The sequence below is a fragment of the Papio anubis genome, chromosome 14 (assembly GCF_008728515.1).
Source record: "Papio anubis isolate 15944 chromosome 14, Panubis1.0, whole genome shotgun sequence".
Taxonomy (NCBI): domain Eukaryota; kingdom Metazoa; phylum Chordata; class Mammalia; order Primates; family Cercopithecidae; genus Papio; species Papio anubis.
The window spans coordinates 31,773,191-31,795,869 of NC_044989.1; the positions used below are offsets into that span (position 1 = coordinate 31,773,191).

Consider the following 22,679-nt stretch of genomic DNA (forward strand, 5'->3'; position numbering starts at 1 on the left):
AAAGAATTAACTCATAGCTTCTCTCTTCACCTTAAGCCTCAATACTTCCTTCATCCCCTTATCACTTCCAGAAGATAATTGATGGTTTTCATTTTGTCAAGGAAAAACAATCAGAAGTTGGCCCAAGACTTTCCCAGTTTTAGCACTGGAAGTCCTGCATTCTGAGAAACTGCTAAATCACAAGCAAACCTGGATGTTGGCCACCCTAAATTCAGAAGATAACTACTTCATCTTCCCACCACTTATTCTGCTTTCCCTCCTATTCCAACAAATTGTCTTTGTTCCTATCAAGAGTCAAACAGTATTTCTGTACTGGACCCCATTACTTTTTTCTTTCTCAAGGATTCTGCTCCCATAACTATTATAGGTCTCCTATACCAATTCTTCCCTTTTTACTTGATTATTATTAGCATGCAAATGTGTCATACTAACACTGATTTCCCTTCAACTACCTCTCCATTTTGTTGGTTCCCTTTACAACAAATTTTCTTGAAGAGATGTCCTCACTTCCTTCCACCGTTTGCCATCCATTCTTTCTTTTAAAACTTTTAATCATTAAATATTTAAACATTACAAAAGAATCTAGGTAATAATATAACAAACACACACATACCCACTGCCTAAATAAATTAAATCTTAACATTCTACCTTATTTACTTAAGATTTTCCTTGGTTAAGAAATAAATAGATCTTGCCGGGCGCGGTGGCTCAAGCCTGTAATCCCAGCACTTTGGGAGGCTGAGACGGGCGGATCACAAGGTCAGGAGATCGAGACCATCCTGGCTAACACGGTGAAACCCCGTCTCTACTAAAAAATACAAAAAACTAGCCGGGCGAGGTGGCGGGCGCCTGTGGTCCCAGCTACTCCGGAGGCTGAGGCAGGAGAATGGCGTAAACCCGGGAGGCGAAGCTTGCAGTGAGCTGAGATCTGGCCACTGCACTCCAGCCTGGGCGACAGAGCCAGACTCAGTCTCAAAAAAAAAAAAAAAAAAGAAATAAATGGATCTCTTGCTGATCCCTTTGTATACCTCCCTCCTTAGAGGTAACCACTTCCTGATTTTGATGTTTATCATTCTATTCTACTTTCACTGTATATGTATCAATAAACAATACATGGTATTGTTCTACATGTTTTCAAATGTTGTATCAATATATTGTACATATCCTTCTTCTGCAACTTGCTTTAGTAATTCAACATTGTTTTTGAAAATTACTTACGTTGACAGATGCCGCCCTAAATCATTCATTTGCAAAGCTGTATAGTATTACACTATATGAGTATAGCAAAATTTATTCACTTTCCTACTTACAAATATTTTGGTTGTTGGCAATATTTCACTATTAATACATACTGCTACAAGTATCCTATGAACACGTGTTAATAGTTTCTCTAAAAGTAAAAGTGCTAAATCAGAGGGTGTACTCTTCTTCAATCCGACTACAACATTGCTAAGTTGCCCACTAAGGTAGCTGGATCAACTTATCCATCAGTATACAGGCAAATGAAAATTTAAAATAGGAGGCCTAAATCTACCTGTACTCCCCCATCCCTTTTACTTAGAGGATTTTCTTTCAAAACTTCGTAAATTCTTTCTCTGCCTGCTTAGAGATGTATGTAAATCTTTGTAAAAGCTAGCCAGCAGCCCAAAACTGCCTTTCTCAAGAACCTTATAGCCATCTCTTTCAAATGAGATCATCAAGAGAGATGGCACCCTTATCTCCCAGTTTCTGTGGGAGGACAGGGTGCCTAACTTTGGCAGGCCATCTAGTTCCAAGTTGTAAAATTACATCCTGTCATAAAGATATGAGTTCATTTTTCCTTTAGAAAAAGCCAATTCATTCACACACAAGTTTGCTCAAACTACCAAGTGAATTTAGGATAAACTATGTGTGACAAATGATGGTATCATGTCCTGTTACTTGAACACTATTTACTATTTATCTTGAGAACATTTATGTAATGGGTTGCATCTACTTCGCTATATGTAAGGGTGAGCATTCTTTTGGTCTTTGCAATCTTTTATCAGATTGTTTGTGATACACATGTCATTCTGGTTTAATACTTATTCAAAACTGAAATTGTTTCCTTTTTCTTCTGCCTTTGAAGAGATGTTTTCTGGGGCAAGCTGATTTTGGTTTTAATTGTATTTCATCAATGCTAACACAAGCAATAGTTAAAGGTTCCCATTCCTCTACATCCTTGCCAATATTTGATACTGTCAGGATTTTTCATTTTTGTCAATCTAGGTATGAAATGGTATTTATTCCTTTTTTAAAAATTTGTATTTCAATAACATGCACTGAAATTAAGCATCTACTGATTTTGGAAGTCCTTCTGTATATATTTAGAATGCTACACATAAACAGGTCAAGTAAATCTGTAAATTGCCAAAGTACAAAAAAAAGTCTGACTCAGTGATTAAACGACGGAGTTCATCTTAAAATCGGAATTTAAGAACAGTTACCAAAAAACTTATACAAAGTAATTTCATTATTAACTTAAGGAAAAACAAGTCACAAGTCACGTAATGAAGTTTCGGTCAACAATGAACCGCATATTCCATAGTGGTCCAATAAGATAACAATACTGGGCCTGGTGCGGTGGCTCATGCCTGTGATCCCAGCACTTTGGGAGGCCGACACAGGCGGATCGCCTGAGCTCAGGAATTCAAGACTACCCTGGCCAACATGGTGACACCCATCTCTACCAAAAATACAAAAAACGTCCACAACACAGGAAGTTTACAAAACCAATGTGAAAAACAGATAAAAGCAAAGAAAATACACCTGAATTCATCCACCCCACTGCCACCAACCTCATTTATCTTTGAATAAGATAATTAAGCAGACCTATTTATTACATATGATTGCTTAATTACCTATGAAGTGTCAAGTAAAAAGGCGAATCTGAGTTCTTTCACAGAGACTAGCCAATACTTGGCAATACGGTATCCTTGATACATGAAGGATGTAGAAATATGTGCTTTGGTTTTCAAATACCACTGGATTTGAAGAAACAAGGATAAATGGAAAAAGAAAAAGCATTGCTAAATCCTAGCAAAACTACTTAATGTTTGTGTGATCCTGCCCTTAAGAGGGATAAATGGGCATTTACTTTTTTCGATAAAACAGTAAAAGTAGGTTCCCAAAGAATTAAGCTGAGGTATTTCCTCAAGAAATAAATAATAAACAATGAGCTGTAGGAAATTCAGTAACACTTCTATTTGAATGCCACTTGACTCAAAGAATATTTTCCAAGTAAGTTTATTTGCATGGTGACAAAACCAGACACTAAATGCGCGCGCGCGCGCACACACACACACACACCTGCTTTTCAAGAATACTCTTGCAACTATCAGCAGAACCATTCTAAAATAAGTTAATCAACTAAGCCAAATTGGTTTCCTATACTTCTCTATCGCTGTTTAGCCTGCTCCTCCTCCTTACTCTTGACAAAAGTCATGTGTTCTACAAACTCTTTTCAAACTTAATATGAGTATGAACCACCTGAGAATCTTGTTGAAATGCTGATTCTGATCCTACAGTTATAGAGTAGGACTGAGATTCTGCATTTCTGACATGCTTCTCAGCTGAGCAATGTTGCTGGCCTAGAGGCTATACTCCAGCAACCCATCTAGATCAATAGTTGTCATGAAATTTGCAAATCCATATGTATACAAAGTTTCCTCTGGAGATAAAACAAAGGTCTAGATAAAGAAAATATCTATTTTAGATACCAGGACAAGCTGGTAAGAGAAACATTTCTCCACAAGGGAGCCTTCCAGTATTGCTCTAACTGTTCTACAAATGTAAGTTAAAGAATGACCAACTGCCACAACCTTTTTCCATTCTTTTATAGGTAATATCTGCCTATTAGCACAATAAACTCAATCCCACATGGTTGGGTATAAGGTAACAAGAAGCAACACATAAAAAGCCAAATATAAGTAAGGCTGTTGGCACCCAGTATTTCATTATTAATCATTCTGTGAAATATGCTCAAATCAAACTAAGAAATAAACTGATTTATAGTGAGAAATCTATAAATAATAAGATGAATAAGCCAGAATTTTTTAAACAGTGGTTCCTGGATCTCTGATTTTCATAGGCCAAAAAAATTTCAAAAGAGGGCGCAGTGGCTCACACTTGTAATCCCAGCATTTTGGGAAGCTGAAGCGGGTAGATTATTTGAGGTCAGCAGTTTGAGACCAGACTGGCCGACACGCCAAAACCCTGTCTCTACTAAAAATACAAAATTTAGCCAGGAGTAGTGGCACAGGGGAGGGGAGGGGAGGGGAGGGGAGGGGAGGGGAGGAAAGGAAAGGACAGGAAAGGACAGGACAGGAAAGGACAGGACAGGAAAGGAAAATCAAATAATGGAAATAAAAAAAATTATTTAAAAACTTATTCAGACAAGTATTATCATATAACTCTTGTGCTTATAAAAAATACAAAAGCAAAATAAATAAGGTATTCCTAAAATTTTCCTCAACATTCACAATCTGATCATTAAATTGCTTTTTACTTAGAGTCATCAGTAATCCTTGTTTTTCCGTAGTATCGTCCTTTGTACCATTAAGAGAATTCATGATTCAACATTTTTTTGAAAGTGTTTCTCTATTGCTTTGGGACTCTCTTCCAAGCTGCTGACACATATTGCCCACGTCTCAATGCAGTCCCTTTCTTGATCTTACCAAAAGGTATCACTGAATGATGTGACAGAAGGTTTCAGAAAACAACCCAGGGATGGTACACCTTCTGTAACTGGTATTTAACTAGTATGTTGACTGAAACATCAATGGGGTGACTTTGTGCAGTCAGTCATATCAGTAGGATTAACTACCAAATTCACATATGAACAGGCAGTGACAACTATTTTCCAAATGACAATTTTAAGTTGCCACTGACTGGAAAACAATATCTCAATTTCAGAAATGAAAAAATGTGGGAAAACGTACATCTTAAAATTCATGAAATATACTACCACTATGAAAACTCCACTCACTATGATGTTCTGATATTCTTAATTTCAATGCAGAACAGTGAAAAATTCATCAAAAATCAGCATTTGGGAACCACTGTTTCTCACTACAATGAAAAGTGTTTCTGAGAAGCCTTACCAATTACAAAATCTCATTTAGTTTTTATTTTTATTGAGACGGAGTCTCACTCTGCCACCCAGACTAGAGTGCAGTGGCACAATCTCGGCTCACTGCAACCTCCACATCCCAGGTTCAAGCTATTCTCCTGCCTCAGCCTCCCGAGTAGCTAGGATTATAGGCGCCTGCCACTGCACCCGGCTAATTTTTGTACTTTAGTAGAAATGAGGTTTCATCATCTTGGTTAAGCTGGTATTGAACTTTTGACCTTGTGACCCAACCACCTCGGCATCCCGACGTGCTTGGATTACAGATGTAACCCACCGCGCCCAGCCTCATTTAATTTTAAAAACAAGTAACACTTCAGCAGCTTTCTCCAAATCCTTTCTCTCATTACTAATGCCCTACTATGATCACACACTTGGAATTTATTGCTATGCTTTTTACAAAATTCATATCCTATTTTTAGATACATCTCAAGGGATGTTTGTTTTTATGTATCTGATAGGGCTCCTCACACAGAAAATAGCATGCCCTTGGTACAGCACTTTAGGGAGTGCAAGAATTGTCACAGCAAGTCTGATCCAAAACCTATCCGGAGCAGTGCTGTATCAAATCAAAACAAATTTTAAAAGTTAAAATTAAAATATAAAATCATGCTGTGAAAAACACTGATTGTTCACCTTGATATAAACCTCAAAGGTTAGGCCAAATCCAAATATCTTGGATTCCTTATTATCTACTAATTTATGTAAACATTTTAAGTATTTATTTACATTTTTGGCTACTGTACTTCAGAACACAATGGCAGAGGGCAATTAACAATCCCAATAAATAATCTTTAGTGTGTACCAACCACCTCTTAGATTTGGCCAACTGGAAATCACTTACTACGTTTCTGTCCATTCATATATAGTCTCAAAATTTTCATAGAGCTAAAACCAATACCATTGGCATTTCATACCCAAAAGAGCTACAAATTTGGAGGCTCACAGTCTACTTCTTCCATATCATTTACAAATACCTCATCTGAAAATGGGTTTGGCACTGATTCCTGTAACAGTCCATTGATTTGGATTCTCTCTTCCTACCCCTATTCACTGTTTATAAATCAATTTCCTAGCTCTGTCAAATGCCACTAAATACTTTTATAATATCTGATTATAGCATCTTATCTAAACTATTTTTAAGATCAAAATATTTATTTTTGCTCGCTATTTTTTCATTAGAAAAAAAGCGTGCTCAGTACAGAAAATTTGAGGAATATGGATGAGGGGAACCACAATCCCATAATTATTTTAAAAATCACCAAAATTAATATTTTCCAAATTTCCTTCTAGTCTTTAAGATGATATATAATTCTGTAGCCTACTTTTATTTACATAACATTCTAGTGTAAGCATTTCCCTGTATTATAAACTCTTCAAAGACACTGTATGATTAAATAGTATTTCCTAATGTGAATGGATCACTGTTTCCTTACACATTAATATAAAATCATTGGGTTGTTTCCAATTTTTGAGTTATTAGAAACAATTCTGTAATATATATCTACACTTATAAAGCTTTTTCCATATTTAAGATTATTTCTGGCCAGCACGGTGTCTCACACCTGTAATCCCAGCACTTTGGGAGGCCAACGTGGGCAGATCACGAGGTCAGGAGTTCAAGACCAATCTGGCCAAGATGGTGAAATCCTGTCTCTACTAAAACTACAAAATTCGCTGGGCGTGGTGGTCACACATCTGTAATCCCAGCTACTCAGGAGGCTGAGGCAGGAGAATCACTTGAACCCAGGAGGCAGAGGTTACAGTGAGCTGAGATCATGCCATTGCACTCCAGCCTGGGGAATAGAGTGAAACTCCGTCTCAAAAGAAAAACAAAAAACCATGATTATCTCCTTCTGAGATTCTCAGAAATGGACTTACTATGTAAATCAGTATGAACTTTCATAAAATTTCTTTTTTCCCTTTTTTTGAGACACAGTCTCACTCTGTCACCCAAGCTGGAATGCAGAGGCACGACCTTGGTTCACTGCAACCTCTGCCTCCCAAGTTCAAGCGATTCTCCTGCCTCAGCCTCCCGAGTAGCTGAGATTACAGAAGTGCGCCACCACGTCCAGCTCATTTTTTGTATTTTTAGTAGAGATGGGGTTTCACCATGTTGGTCAGGCTGGTCTCAAACTCCTGACCTCAAATGATTTGCCCGCCTTGGCCTCCCAAAGTACTGAGATTATAGGTGTGAGCCACCATGCCCAGCCCCTCTATAAGACTTTGATACATATATTCAAAATGTTATCCAAAACCGCATCCATTCCAAATGATGCATGACAAAGCCTATTTCGCCATAATCTCACTACTCTCCTCCAAATAATATTTTGAAAAATTAACTCATTTAACCCATGCTCCCATTTGATAGAATTAAAATCTAACGTCCCACTCCTCAATGATATTTGGCATTTCAAAATAAGTTAAATATTATGATTTCTTAAAATCAAAGCCATTTTAAATTCTAAGACAAAGGTATTTTGACTTATTTGCTACTTGGGACACGTATAGCAACATGATTGTTGAGTCTTCTTGCCAGCCACAAGTTATCTATCACTAACACAGAGGGAACAACTAGTATCTACCAATCTTCATAGAAGACAAACCAATTTCAACACCAAGCTTATTGTGCTGCACTATGGTGTTATTTTAAATTATCCACAATCCTGAAAATGTTTACACGCTCCTGCCTTTAAATCTTTTTAACTAATGGGGTATGACTTTTCATCCTTTCAGAAATCATAATTCTTGGCCAGGCTTTGTGGCTCATGCCTATAATCCCAGCACTTTGGAAGGCCGAGGTGGGAGGATCACTCGAAGCCAGAAATTCGTGATCAGCCTGGTCAACATAGTGAGACCCCTGTTTAACATACCAAGACCTTGTCTCTATTTTTGTAAAAATTAAATTTAAAAAAAAAAATCATAATTCTTACTCCTATAACAGTCAAAAAGTAGTCTACAGACCAGAATCACGTAATGTGTTTATTTAAGAAAGATCCCAGCCAGGCACAGTGGCTCATACCTATAATCCCAGCACTTTGGGAGGCCGAGGCAGGTGGATCATCTGAAGTCAGGAGTTCAAAATCAGCCTGACTAACATGGTGAAACTCTGTCTCTACTAAAAAGACATACAATTAGCAGGGCATAGTGGTGCACGCATGTCATCTCAGCTACTCGGGAGGCTGAGACAGGAGAATCGCTTGAACCCAGGAGGCGGAGGTTTCAGTAAGCCGAGATAATGCCATTGCACTCCACTCTGGGCAGTAACAGCGAAACTCTGTCTCAAAGTTGGGGGGGGGGGGGGGGGAAGGGGGAGGGAGATGGGAAGAGAAGGAAAAAAGAAAGAAAGATCCCTAGGTTTTATCTCAGAGATGTGCTGCTACAATCTCTGGGATTGCAACCAGGAATTTTTAACAACCTCTGCAGGAAACTCCGCTGCACATTAAAATGTGACACTGGGCGCAGTGGCTCATGCCTGTAATCCCAGTACTTTGAAAGTCCAAAGACAGAGGATCACTTGAGCTCAGAAGTTCAAAACCTGCCTGGGCAACATGGTGAAACCCCATCTCTACAAAAAAATACAAAAATTAGCCAGGTGTGGTGGTGCATGCCTGTAGCACCAGCTACTCCAGGGCTGAGGCAGGAAGATCACTTGAGCCCAGGAGGTCAAATATGCAGTGAGACCCTGTCTCAAAAAAAACAAAAAAGAAAAACAATCAAACAAATGTGAGGCCCACTGCCTTAAAGGAGTTTATTTGCATATGCTATATTCTCAATGAATGCAGCTAACAGGACTCCTGGAAGGTTTATACCAGAGATTTTTCAGCATAATTGAGAAATCATATAGTCTATAAATTAGAAATACATTAACTTTACCTCCAAGCTACTTTGAAGCCTTAAGTAACTCCCTTGTTTCTTAGACTCACTTCAATTAATTCCTCTCCAGCTTTTCCAAATAACACTGATAAGGGAAGAAAATAAAACTCAGACTCTTAGACCCTAGGTGATACTTAAATTCAAAATTATCTTTTAAAATCTTCTGTTTTAGTCTAAAAATTCATGAGAATGTTCTAGTCTAATTGAAAATATCTTTTTTTTTTTTGCAACGGAATTTTGCTCTTACTGCTCAGACTGGAGTGCAATAGGGCAATCTCAGCTCACTGCAACCTCCACCTCTGGGATTCAAATGATTTTCCAGCCTCAGCCTCCCAAGTAGCTAAGATGATAAGCATGTGCCACCAGGCCCGACTAATTTTGTATTTTCAGTAAAGATGGGGTTTTACCATGTTGGTCAGGTTTGTCTTGAACTCCTGACCTCACAGATGATCCACTAGCCTCGGCCCCCCAAAGTGCTGGTAATACAGGCGTGAGCCACCACGCTCGGCCATCCACGTTTATTTCAATATTCCTCCATGCTCCTATTTCCAATTTAAATGAAGGCTTCAAAAAGACCATGTCTACCCTCTGGCAAAAGGGTCCAGTACTCCAGTGAGGGAAATATAAATCTGGACCATAAAAAGCAACCACCTCAAGTGACACAAATGCTTGAAGTTGAGTCCAAGTACTTCCCTAAAACAGATCTAAACGGAAATCACTATTTCCTTCCAAATTCAGGTAGCATATTTCTTTTTTCTTTATTTTTTGGAGTTTACAATAAGTCAATAGTAGTAATCGGGATAATTCAGTACTCAAATCCTAAAACAAAAACATAATATGTGGAAAAATAAAGTAAGTCTGCCTGACTGGAAAGAACCAGGACTAGGATAACACTTCCCACACAAGGCAGCACTTCTTATGCAATTTCTTTAAAAAAAAAAAAAAAAAGAAGTTTCTTAAGAGAAAATGAAAAGTTAGAATTTTTATTTTTCATATATTTCCACCACAAAACAGATTCGTAAACATTAAGCACTGTCTCACCCTATTCAGTGTGATACAGATTTCCTTCTGTAAGAGCTTTCACTCACAGTTTGATTAGGAAAAGCAGATCACGCCCAGTGGATGACACCATGTAAAATGTGGCAAGAGAGGCTCTAATGATTGCACATGGGTGAGCTGACAGAACAAACAATTTGAAAACTGAAGAGTTAGTCAAAAATAAACTAGTTAAATAAATTATGGCAGACTCATAAACCAGAATATTAAGCAAGCAGAAAACAATGAAGCAAAATTTTATGAACCTCTATGGAACATCTTTTAATTGTGGGGGAAGAACAAGCATTATACAGAACAGAAGGTACAATATGTTGCCATTTTTGTGTGTGCATATATATCATACATGATTATGTATTGGTTTGTATTTATGTAGAATATCTCCGGAGGAACACAAAAGAAATGTGTAGGCCGGGTGCAGTGGTTCACGCCTGTAATCCCAGCACTTTGGGAGGCCAAGGCAGGCGAATCACGAGGTCAAGAGATCGAGACCATCCTGGCCAACATGGTGAAACTCCATCTCCACTAAAAATACAAAAATTAGCTGGGGTCGTGGCACATGCTTGTAGTCCCAACTACTCAGGAGGCTAAAGCAGGAGAATCACTTGAACCAGAGAGGTGGAGGTGGCGGTGAACTGAGATTGTGCCATTGCACTCCAGCCTAAGCAACAAAAGTGAAATTCCATCTCATAAAAAAAAAAAAGAAATGTGTAACAGTTACTGCATCCTGAAAAGGGAACAAAGAGAGACACTCCGCTTTTCACTGTATACGCTTTCAGATCGTTTGTATTTTGCACTACGTACATGTATTATCTATCAAAAAATTAAGTAATAAAAATTATGGTGCAATCATATAACAGAATACTATAAAGTCATAAATAATGATGCTGTGGGATATGTTTACTGATGTGGAAAAAGGTCTCTGAATGCTAAACCTGGCTAAAAACAAGTCATTGTTGAACCTAAGACAATAGCTACATTAATAATCTAGGTTAAAATGCATAAAACCAAACTTTTAAGAATTGCTATTTAACAAATAACGTATAGATTACAGCAATTAGATATATCATATGTGGGCCAAGGTGACCAAGTTTCCCTATTAGCAAAAAGGAACTTTCTCCTTTTACTTTCCTGAGTATGATATCCATCACCAAATATCTGGTAGAAAGAAGCAGAGAACATGGAAATACTCTAGAAAAGCACAATCTAGAGAACATGAAACACCTTATTAATATCTTTCTTCATAATTCTTCTCTAATGAACAAAATTAATAGTTACAACAGTTTTATTTGTCTAGCAAGGGCTTGAGCTATGCTCCACTCTGACTTCATCAGCATTTACAGATAATCTAGAGAAGTCAAATTGCCTTCTGAAGTAATTAACTACAATGTGATACAATATTTGGTTTTGTGCATTTGTTGTGGCATGTTGAGGTCTGTTTCCTTCTTTCACTAAGCACTAGTACTGCAAGTGCCAGCTCATCTATCTAAAAAGTTTCTGATTTAGCAACCATAAGATGCCCAAAAAAGAATCCCAGCAACCTCTGCCCTTATAACTGGCCAAGAAACATGTCTACTGTGGACTGAGTGATGGGAAATGGACATGCCAGGTTTTAGATGTGCAGGGGAATAAAAAAAAAAGGTAATCAGATACAACAGCCATCACTATAATTTCCAGAGGGTTCTGATATTGATAAATTAGGGGGAAAACTAACTTTGGAAACAAAGGGCACAGTTAAACATAAAAGTTGAGTTGTATGTGTGTATCCACTCTGCTAAACACTTTCTTTTTAAAGTTGTTGGTGCTTGAGCATGACTGAGGCTCTGACCTTTTCTGATATGATTTCCAGTTCATTCCCTTTGGAATGAACTGCCTGACGCTGAAGCAGATGTGTTAATGTAAAAAAAAAAAAAAAAAAAAAAAAAGGTGCCTGGATTGAAGTGGTACCTCTCCAATTAACAGCAAATCGTAACAGAAAAGGTCAGAGCCTCAGTCATGCTCAAGCACCAACAACTTTCAAAGGATTCTAAAACGCCGTGGCACCTTCTGTTAAACCATAGTCAACACAAAACTTCTACTTAAGAAATAAGAACCTCCTCCTGCTCTTAGGCCGATTCAGTAAATGAATTAAGTAAATAACCAATCAACTAACCTCAGTTTTGTAAAAGCCACCACCATCTCCCAAACTGTGTGTGGTGTTTTGTTTTGTTTTGTTTTGTTTGAGACGGAGTCTCGCTCTGTTGCCCAGGCTGGAGTGCAGTGGCCGGATCTCGGCTCACTGCAAGCTCCGCCTCCCGGGTTTACGCCATTCTCCTGCCTCAGCCTCCCGAGTAGCTGGGACTACAGGCGCCCGCCACCTCGCCCGGCTAGTTTTTTTGTATTTTTTAGTAGAGACGGGGTTTCACCGTGTTAGCCAGGATGGTCTCGATCTCCTGGTCTCGTGATCCGCCCGTCTCGGCCTCCCAAAGTGCTGGGATTACAGGCTTGAGCCACCGCGCCCGGCCTTGTTTTGTTTTGTTTCATTTGGTTTTGAGACAAGCTCTGGCTCTATCACCCAGGCCGGAGTGCAGTAGCACGATCTCAGTTCAGCGCAACCTCCGCCTCCCTGGCTCAAGTCAGCCTTCTGCCTCAGAGTCCTGAGTAGCTGGGACCACAGGTATGCGACACCACGCCTGGTTAATTTTTATTTTTAGTAGAGACGGCGTTTCACCATGTTGACCAAGCTGTTCTCAAACTCCTGGGCTCAAGCAATCCATCCACCTCAGCCTCACAAAGTGCTGGTATTACAGGCATGACCCACCCTGCCCAGCCCAAACTGTGTTAATCAAAGTTAGACTAGAACTGTGTGCCTAAATAAATTGAAGGGGGATAAAAGAGTCAATGATTATTAAAATGGGGCTAGATGAATAATAATACCAGTACCAATAAAAAGATAAAGGAAGGCCATGAAGCTTGTTCTAAGATGACGACTGATTTTGGACACACCAAAAGTTATAGGAGACAACAAGGCAACTAGGTAAAGATTCCCATTAGTAAGAGTAAGAGCCTTAAGTGCAGGAAAAGGGATCAAGGACAAAAAGAGATTTCAGAATCATTTAATTAAGGTGGTAAAGACAAAAGAATGCATAAGAGCCATCTGAACATGGACTGACTGATGATGATGACAATAGAAATGTTAGAAAAAGTGAGTCCTGAGATACAGGTACTTGGGCATAGAAGTAAGAAGTTGGGCCAATAAGGAAGGGAAAAAAGGCGTAGCTCAAGAAATAAAGAGAAAATCCAGTACAAGGAAAGCAAAGAGATGATATCCTTCATGAAGATTAACAGAATCCGACTCTAATAAATAAGCACAATGAGAACAGGAAAAAAAAAGCCAGTCAATCGATTTCAGTGATTATGAGAAATTGGGAGCCTTTGAGCAGTTACTTTTCAGGGATTGCAGGTAAAAGTTGAATTTACAAGTAATTACAACAGATAAGATAAGGTACAAGAAAATGGAGAAAGCAAATGAAAACCACTCCAAAAAAAATGAAGATGGTTAAACTTCCTATTTCATCATCATCACCTCAAGGATCTCCCAATTTGAAGTCTACAGAACCTCAAATAAAATTCATTTACCTTAGGAAACACAACCTCGGGCATCAGCAATTGTATTTTTCTGCCTCACAACAAAGAAAGCTATCTATTAATGTCACAGGAAAGTCAATATTCAAGTATTTGACAACTTGCTTCTGCAACTGTACTCAAATAGCAAACAACCTGAATCTAAAAGTGTATTTTTTGAAAGATGAATGTTAATCATTTATGGCCTGATGTGGTGGCTCATGCCTATAATCCCAGCACTTTGGGAGTCCCAGGAGGGCAGATCACTTGAGGCCAAGGGTTCAAGATCAGCCCAGTTAAAAATACAAAAATCAGCCAGGTGTGGCAGCACATGCCTGTAGTCCCAGCCACATGGGAGGTTGAGGCATGAGAACTGCTTGGACCCAGGAGGCAGAAGTTGCAGTGAGTCGTTATCACGACTCGTTATCACACCACTGCACTGCAGCCTGGGTGATAGAGCAAGATCCTCTCTCAAAAAAAAAAAAAAAAGTTTCTAAAATGTTTTCTGCACATTCACATTAAATACTACAGGCTAAGAATCCTGTAGCTAGCACTACAGTACTCAAAGCCATTATTTCAAATTTAAAAGGAGAATGATAATTAAAAATACTAGCATTTGGTGTTGGAAGCATAGCTTTCATCTAAGGACATCAAAGCAACATTTGAACATCTATTAATTATAGCCTTTCTAAACTATCCTGTTTACTGTAGCAAAATACAGGCATGAAAATAATTACACTGTACCCTGCTAACATACAAAATATGATTAAGAAGTATTTGTAATTAATATTCAATAATTACAATAAATTAGGATATAATAACAAAACTTACTTTGGATAAGTACTTCAATATGAAAAGTAAAATCTTCTGAATTTATATATTTATTTAGAGTCTCATTCTATTACCCAGGCTGAAGTGCAGTGGTGTGTTCTCCGCTCATTGCAACCTCCACCTCCAGGGTTCAAGCAATTCTTGTGCCTCAGCCACCCAAGTAGCTGGGATTACAGGCACCCGCCACCACACCCGGCTAATTTTTGTAGTTTTAGTAGAGAGAGGGTTTTCCCCATGTTGGTCAGACTGCTCTTGAGCTCCTGACCTCAAGTGATCCGCCCGCCTAAGCCTCCCAAAGTGCTAGGATTACAGGTGTGAGCCACCAGGCCTGGCCAAATCTTCTCAATTTAAACTTCAGTAACTGTCATCCAGAAAAATTCAGAACAGGATCAAATTTTTTTAGTCTGTTAGGAAAAAAGTTTGCTAAGCAAATACTATAAATAAAGTAACAAATGTTAGGAAAGCATATCATTTTCAGCTAATTTCGACATTTGATGTTAAATTCAAAAAGGAGGCAAGAGGCCAGGTATACTGACTCACGCCTGTAATCCCAGCACTTTGGGAGGCCAAGACGGACAGATCACTTGAGGTCAGGAGTTTGAGGCCAGCCTGGCCAACATGGGAAATCCCCCTCTCTACTGAAAATACAAAAATTAGCTGGGTGTGGTGGCGAGCACCTATAATCCCAGCTACTCAGGAGGCTGAGGCAGGAGAACTGCCTGAACCTGGGAGGCAGAGGTTGCAGTGAGCAAGATCACACCACTGCATTCTAGCCTGGGTGATAAAGGAAGACTCCATCAAAAAAAAAGAGGTAACAATACGCCAGAAAAAACTGCAATCTGGGAGGACAGGAGAAAAACAGAATTTACAGTGTACCTACAATGTGTCAGGCACACTACTGGGTTCTTTAAAATATGTTATCTTGGGCCAGTCGTGGTGGCTCAGGCCTGTAATCCCAGCACTTGGGGAGGCCTAGGTGGGCGAATTGCTTGAGCTCAGGATTTCAAGACCAGCCTGGGCAACATAGCGGGACTCTGTCTCTACAAAGAAATTAAAAAAAAAAAAAAAAACTAGCTAGGCATGGTTACACACACCTATAGCCCCAGCTACTCAGGAGGCTGAGGCGGGAGGATCACTTGTGCCTGGAAGGCAGAGGGTGCAGTGAGCCAAGATCATGCTACCATACTGCAGCCTGGGTGACAAAGTGAGACCATGACTCAAAAAAAAAAAAAAAAAAAAAAAGTTATCCTGGTTAACTGTCACAGTAATCCTATGACATAGTTATTATCTCTAGTTTATAAATAAACCAAAAAAATCAAGTTTCCTCAAGGTCATATGACTAGTGAATGGCAATACTAAGAATCTGAGCCATTTTAGTCTGGCTCTGAACTCCCACTACAGCATGCTGACGACTCTAAGACCAAGTCATCCCCAATAACCAGATGTGGCCCTCTATTTCCTTTTCTGTAAAAAAAAAATGAAGAGGATAAACTCAATTGTGTCTGTAATTCTGTTGTTATACTAAGAGGTAAAATTGTTCAGGTTGATACAAAGAGATGGCCAGGCATGGTGGCTCACACCTGTAATCCCACCACTCTGGGAGGCCGAGGCAAGAGGATTGAGTCCAGGAGGTCAAGACCAGCCTGGGCAACACAGTGGTGAAGCCCCATCTCTACTAAAAATACAAAAAATTAGCTAGGTGTGATGGCACGCACCTATAATCCCAGCGATTCAGAAGGCTGAGGTGGGAGAATCACCTGAGTCTGGGGAAGTCGAGGCTGCAGTGAGCCAAGATCATGCCACTGCACTCCAGCCTGAGCAACCAGAGTGAGACTGTGTCAAAAAAAAAAAGAAAGAAAAGAGAGATAACTATAAGCCACGTGTATCCATTTTACTAGGTATGACTCTGTGCTATAAGCTTTCATTCTATGCTTCTCTCAAGTACTTTATCAGAAACAAACATCAACATGACAGTGACAGAGTGGACACCAAGAACCTCTTTCCCAAAAGTGAGAAAAGGCATCTAAAAATTAAGTATAAGATAATGTAATCACTTTCAAGAAATTACACCTTTCCTAATGAAAAAACACTAAAGGTAAAGCTTTGAAAAGTATGAATCTCGAAGTGTTTTCATCATCAAAAGTATCATCAAAGGGCACTCATTAATTGACAACAATATTTAGGGCAGGAAATGTACAAAATGAGCCTGGATGTGACAGTTAATTTTATGTGTTGACTTAACTGGACCAGAGGGTGCCCAGACATTTAGTCAAGCATTTTTCTGGCTGTATCTGTGAGAATATTTCTAGATAAGGTTAACATTTCAATCAGTAGACTAAGTAAAGCAGATTGTCCTCCCTAATGTGGGTAGGCCCCACCTCATCAGTTGAAGGCCTGACTAAAACAAAAAGGTTGACCCTTCCCCAAGTAAGAGAGAACTAATTCCTCCTGCCTGACGAAGCCTTCAAGCAACAACATCATATTTCTTCTGCCTTCACCTTCATACTGAAATACTGCCTATTCCTAGGTCTTGAGTCAACCAACCAATCCTCAGTCTCTAACTACACCATTAGCTCTCCCATTTCTCAGGGCTTCAGACTCAAAGTGAAACTGCACCGTCAGCTCTCCCGGGTCTCCAGCTTGCCGACTGCATATCTTGGCACTTGTCAGCCTCCATAATGGCCTGAGTTAATTCCAAATAAATCTCTTTCTATATTGAAGATAAATAGATCTACAGATAGGGATATAGATAGATATAGATACAAATATAGTTATACAGGTGTAGACACACATACCCTACTGGTTCTGTTTCTCTGAAGGACACTGACTAACATTCCAAGCAGGAAAGCTAAAATATCTATGACAGTTGAAAACAAAATATTTTCCAGTTACTTTTGGACAATGGTAGGAAACAAATTCATTATTTGGAAAACTGGTAAATAAAAGAAAAAGATCAAGCATTATTTATCCTTTTTCTACATGAACTGTTTAGGGCTTTTTGGCAGGTGACGGGGGTGTGACCAAATAGTCATGGTTGGGAAGTATTCCTTTAGATAAGTATTATAGATAATAAATGAAGGTAGAAGGATATAGTATCACCACTTTGCAAGCCCTAATAAATCAATAGATAAAGACAATGTTCATGAATGGCTGCCAATATCACCACACCAAGAGAGTCAGGCATTCTCTATTTCCTGACATAAAAACAAAAAGCCTGAATCTGATCAGTTCTCTAAATCTGTGCTGTTCAATACAGGTGTCACTAGTCACATACTGCTACTGGGTACTTGAAATGTGGCTAATACTAACTGAGATGTGTTTTAAGTACAAAATACACATCAAATTTCTAAGATTCGTACCAAAAAAAAGCAATATACTTCATTAATTTTGTTGATTATATGTTGAAATAATAACACTGTGGATATACTGGGTCAAATAAAATATTATTCAAACCAATTTTACCCATTTCTTTTCACTTTTTAAAAAAGTATATATGGAAAAATTCAAATTATATATGGCTTAAATTTATAGCTTATGTTATATTAGACAGTAATACTCTAAATCAAATTACCAAATTGTATAAAATACATGAGACAGAAAAACGTTGAACACCATCACAATCTCCACGGTATGAGGATGTCTGAAAGTCAAAACCCAGTTTCTTTATACATATACATACACATACATGAACACACACACAAACACACTTTTTTTTTAATGCAAGAAAACGAGAAAGTGAGATAGAGGTGAAACGTGTAGATTAAAGACTTAACAGACATACCAACTAATTAAAATGTATGGGGCCTTACATGAATCTCAAACAGTTTTAAAAGAAATTATAAAAATCACTGAGTAGGCCAGGCGCGATGGCTCACGCCTGTAATCCCACCATTTTGGGAGGCCAAGGCGGGCAGATCACCTGAGGTCAGGAGTTTGAGACCAGCCTGACCAACATGGAGAAACCCCATCTCTACTAAAAATACAAAAAAATTAGCCGGGTGTGGCAGCGCATGGCTGTGATCCCAGCTACTTGGGAGGCTGAGGCAGGAGAATTGCTTGAACCAGGAGGCAGAGGTTATAGCCAGCGAGGATCGCAGCACTGCACTTCAGCCTGGGCAACAAGCGTGAAACTCCATCAAGGCAAAAAGGGGAGGGGAGGGGAGGGGAGGTGGGAGATGGTGAGTTCTGTGTCAAAGTATGTGGTGGGAGAAAATAATGCTGGGAGGCAACTATAAAGGGGTACAGATGAAACAAGTCGGCCATAGGATAACAATCTTGTAAATGGGGTAAATTAGGGTTCATTACACACTGTTCTTTCCACTGTTACAGAATCACAATTTTAGAGCTGGAAAGAATATTACAAATGAGAACATAGTAAATGTAAGGGAAAAAAATGAAGATAAAGCCAGAAATACCTGGGTATGTGACCTAAACGAAACTCTTTGCGTTTCAGTTTCCTCATCTATAAAAATGGGGATAAACGGCAATGAGGTCATGTCCTTTGCAGGGACATGGATGAAGCTGGAAGCCATTATCCTCAGCAAACTAATGCAAGAACAGAAAACCAAACACTGCATGTTCTCACTTATAAGTGGGAGCTGAACAATGAGAACACATGGACACAGGGAGGGGAACACCACACACTGTGGCCTGTCAGGAGGTTGGGGGAGGGAGAGCATTAGGAGAAATAGCTAATGCATGCCTGGCTTAACACCGAGGTGATGGGTTGATAGATGCAGCAAACCACCATGGCACACGTTTACAACAAACCTGCAAATCCTACACATGTACCTTGGAACTTATAATAAAACAAAATTAATTTTTTTAAATGAGGATAAAACACTTTATATGGAGTCATAAAGCATTAAATGGAATAACACATAAAACATATGTTTGCTAAAAGCCAACTCTTTCCACCCTTTCCCAAAGTACTAAACAAACAAGAGCTCAACTGGTCCAATCTCCTCATTCAAAAAGTGAGAAAACTAGCAAAAATTCTCACAAGTCTACATGCAGTTAGCACCTCTTTCCAAATACCATCCCTTCATTCCCACATAATACATTACAAAAATGGCTCTGTATATCTCCACTGTTTAAACAGAGACTTACTTTAGGATGCACAGAATTTTACTAAGTTCTTACTTACCAGCCAGTGTTAGTTACCACTACTGGTTATTTGGTGATCTGTCAATAGAGTTTCAAGTAGACACCCTTCTTCTGAAAGACGAATAGTAAGTATGAACTCTGTCTTTAATAACTATTTGCCATTAAAACTAGGTCTGGCCAGGCACGGTGGCTCACACCTATAATCCTAGCCCTTTGGGAGGCCAAGGCAGGGGGATCACTTGAGGTCAGGAGTTTGAGACCATCCTGGCCAACATGAGGGAACCCCCTCCCTACCAAAAATACAAAAATTAGCCAGGTGTGGTGGCGCGCACCTGTAGTCCCAGCTACTTGGAAGGCTGAGGCAGGAAAATAGCTTGAACTTCCACTGAGGCGGAGGTTGCAGGGAGCCAAGATTGCACCACTGCACTCAAGCCTGGGTAACAGAGAAGATTCTGTCTCAAAAAAAATGAAAAAAATAAAAAGATAAAATAAAATCTTTGGAAATAATATTGTATTTATGTTGAAAACAACCTGAGTAAACACTGCCACATTTGTAAATGATGTACAACAATATGCTTTCAGTGATTATTCTGAGGTGTCAAATTACGACCACTTTCTTTTGTCATCTCTGTATGTCCAAACTTTTTCTAAATTACGACCACTTTCTTTTGTCATCTCTGTATGTTCAAACTTTTTCTATAATAAACAAGTATTTTTATAATAAAAAAAAAGCTTTGTACAAATATAGGATAATACAGGACTTTGTTCTATAAAGGACAGAAATAGTAATCCATATTAAATTGTTTTGTAGTTATATAATTTCATTAAATAAAAATCGCTGTGTGAGAAATATTAATAGGTCCCAATCATTTACCAATCAATAGTCAGTAACTTTTTTTTTTTTTTTTGAGACAGAGTCTTGCTCTGTCGCCCAGGCTGGAGTGCAGTGGCGTGATCTCGGCTTACTGCAAGCTCCGTCCCCGGGTTCACACCATTCTCCTGCCTCAGCCTCCTGAGGAGCTGGGATTACAGGCGCCCACCACCACGCGCGCCCACCACCATGCCCGGCTAATTTTTTTTTATTTTTTAGTAGAGACGGGTTTTCACCATGTTGGCCAGGATGGTCTCGGATCTCCTGACCTCATGATTCACCGGCCCAGGCCTCCCAAAGTGCTGGGATTACAGGCGTGAGTCACCACACCTGACCAATAGTCAATAACTATTTTTAATAAAAGTATAATTTTTTCTTTGAGACAGGGTCTTGCTGTGTCACCTGGCCTGGAGTGCAGTGGCACAATTACGACTCACTGCAGCCTTGGCCTCCAGGCTCAAGCAATCCTCGCACGTTAGCCTTCCAAGTAGCTGGGGACCACAGGCACACACCATCACACCTGGCTAATTATTTTTTGTAGAGACAAGGTTTCACGATGCTGCCCAAGCTGGTCTCAGACTCCTGGGCTCGAGTAATCCATCTAGCTTGGCCTACCAAAAGTGCTGGGACTACAAGTCATGAGCCACCATGCCCGGCCTAATGAAAGTATAATTTCTTAGTAAAACTTAATAGATTTTTGAAAATGTGTGTGTTTAGTGGGAGGTTTTCTCCCCACTAAACACAAACACGCATGTTTTTAAAATTGTTTATGTAAAGTACAGAAAGAAGTTATTGTGAAATTATTATGACCTCTATCTTCAAATATTATCTTGAATAGTCATCTGAGGCCTTGAAAGAATGATAGACTGACCAAGATACTTAGACAATACAAATCAAAACTTGCAATGATGGGTAAGCATATTTCTGGAGAAAAAGAAAAATGGAAGTAAAAACTCACAACGGCCAACCAAAAGTCAGGAGTCCTACCTGTGTGTCTCAATCTGTAGTTCAAGAGCCAAACAGAACCGAATCGGCTGCTGTGCTTTAATAAAATTAAGACCCTCCAAAGGCTGACCCAGAAAGACTGAAGCAGAATTTCTGGTAGTGTTCAAACCAATGAACATCTGTCTGAGCCAGTTTCCTCATCTATAAAAAAAGGAATGATGAAATGCTTTGTAGGGGAAATATGGGAATAGGATGCATCTGCAGATCTGAGCTCCTTCTGGCTTTAACTAACACCAAGGGGCCCAAAGATGTCTAACCCAAGGGGGGCTGACTAAAACACTTCCACCATGGAATGGTAGAACTATGCTCAGAAGCTCTCATGCTGATATCCTGACCCAGAATTCCTTAAATCCTGCACTATCTGCCACTACTAACAGTATGAGCAGATTTCTAGTATTATGGACACCTCCTGGTAGCAAACCCTCCAGTTAATCAATGCGCAGCCTCTGTTCTGTTAGTGACCAAACTGCACAGTGACAAGTCCCCCAAGAAGTGTCAGATTAATTACAAAGGAGGCCTCCTTTTCTTTCAATTGTTTCCCTGATAACAAAACTACTCTTCACTCCATATCCTTGCATTCCAATCTCCATGCTGTCCCAAAAATTCCTAACATATAAACTAAGTGTTCTACTTGTTTCACAATTCAATGTCTATTTGTTTGTTTTCATTCAAATTTGTCATTGTTGTCCATCATAGATGGACATTATAGAATTTTAGATAGTAAATATGTTCTCTAAAGAGGACATTTCTATTCCATTTTTAACTCTTTCTTCTCATAAACTAGAAAATACTTCGAAAGTCCTGATGCAGTTTACAGCATATTTATAATAAAATTGTTAATTTTAAAGTAAAAGTTTAAAAAATGGTTGATAAACTAAGAAGTTCAAAATACCAAACAAGTAGGTAAGTAGACTACCATATGTGCATAATATATATTATTAATACTAATAATATGACTTTAGATAAATGATATGGACAAACCAATTTTCCCAATAATGTCTATTCCATACACAGGAAAATTTAGTCACTATATCCAGCTGGTCATTTGATAAATAAGACTATATTAAATACATAGGAAACTTTCTGGCAGGACTCCTAATCTCCAATATTTCAGCACCAAGTCTCATGTTAGACTTACTGGTGTGATTTAAGCAGGCTACAAATCTATATATATATGTAGCCTGCCTT

At 39.0% G+C, this 22,679-nt stretch overlaps 1 protein-coding gene across 3 annotated transcripts in view; it reads right to left on the reverse strand.

The window, feature by feature from the left end:
- MEMO1 (mediator of cell motility 1) overlaps nucleotides 1-22,679 on the reverse strand; it is a 143,785-nt gene that overhangs the window by 77,729 nt on the left and 43,377 nt on the right. The window lies entirely within an intron of this gene.